The sequence below is a fragment of the Solanum tuberosum genome, unplaced genomic scaffold (assembly GCF_000226075.1).
Source record: "Solanum tuberosum cultivar DM 1-3 516 R44 unplaced genomic scaffold, SolTub_3.0 scf00210, whole genome shotgun sequence".
Classification (NCBI taxonomy): Eukaryota; Viridiplantae; Streptophyta; class Magnoliopsida; order Solanales; family Solanaceae; genus Solanum; species Solanum tuberosum.
The window spans coordinates 573,355-574,718 of record NW_006239135.1 but is presented as its reverse complement, the minus strand read 5'-3'; positions in this window follow the sequence as shown (position 1 = coordinate 574,718).

Here is a 1,364-nt window from a genome sequence, read left to right as displayed (position 1 = left end):
GTGCTATAGAGCGGTGTCTTAAGGGTTGAGGTTTCTGGCTTGTAATTGATACTTGTATGCAGATAGAGATGACTGACACTAGACAGACCACAACTAGCTAGGGGCTAGTAACAACTGCAAGCGAGGGTACCGACAAAGTACCACAGGTGGAGGTGGCCCATTGTGAGACCCAGGGGGGGACATCTTCTCAGCTCCCTATAGCTTCTCCACAGCTTCAGGAGCCTCCGAGGGCTACATGACTTCCGGCTCCACCAGCAGTACCACATCTAGTTCCTCCTATTTCATCTGATTAGGATTTCAAGAGTGCAGTATATATGTTAGCACAGTTAGTAGCTGCACAGTGCCAACCAGTTGCGCCAGATATTGCCGGACCTTCTGAAGGTCTCGGAAGTTCGAGAGTTCGTGAATTTCTTGCCTTGAATCCTCCACAGTTTACAGCAACAGATCGCAGAGAAGACCTTTAGCACTTTGTTGATCAGCTTCATAGGATCTTCAGAGTCATGCATGCCTCGGCGACTAAGTCAGTTGAGTTAGCAGCATTTCGATTGCGTGATGTTGCAGTATTGTGGTATGAAAGTTGGGAGAGATCTATGGGAGAAGATACATCTCTACCCACTTAGGGTAGCTTTACAGAAGCTTTCATAGATCACTATTTGCTTCGAGAGATTAGGGATGGCCGGGTGGACCAGTTTCTGAAACTCCGACAATATGACATTAGTGTCCGAGAGTACGGGATGAGATTTGATTCATTGGTTAGATATGCACCAACATTTGTTGATACGATGCATGACAGGGTACGTAGATTTGTGGGAGGGCTTAACTCAGACTATATTGAGGCTTGTTCTACCGTTGCGCTAAATGATAATATGGATATCTCGCGGATTCAGGCCTTCGCACAAGGCATAGAGGATCGCCGACATCTACAGTATACGACAAGTGAGAGGGTCGAGAGAGAGACAGAAGAGGGCTAGGCCCACTGGTTCGCAGGGAGATTTTTTAGGGGTGGTCCCAGACCCCGATATTTTATTAGGCCACCTAGACCTCCACCACAGTAGTTCCAGGGTAGTAGATTTGATCATCAGGAACAGTCAGGCTCAGGTGAGGGTTCACGAGCATCAGGCTTGCAGCAGCAGAGGGGTTCAGGCCAGGCTAGGACATCCCCGCCGCGTTGCATTACTTGCGGTAGGATGCATTTCGGGAGGTGCAGACAGGGTTCCACAAGTTGTTATTCTTGTGGACAGGAGGGGTATGGGTGCAGAATCTGCCCTACCATAGGTCAGGGTGGTACATGTCAGTCGACCAGGTCAGCAGTAAATTCCTCCTCATCAGCACAGTCTACAGGGTGTGGACCCCAGACTTCAGCA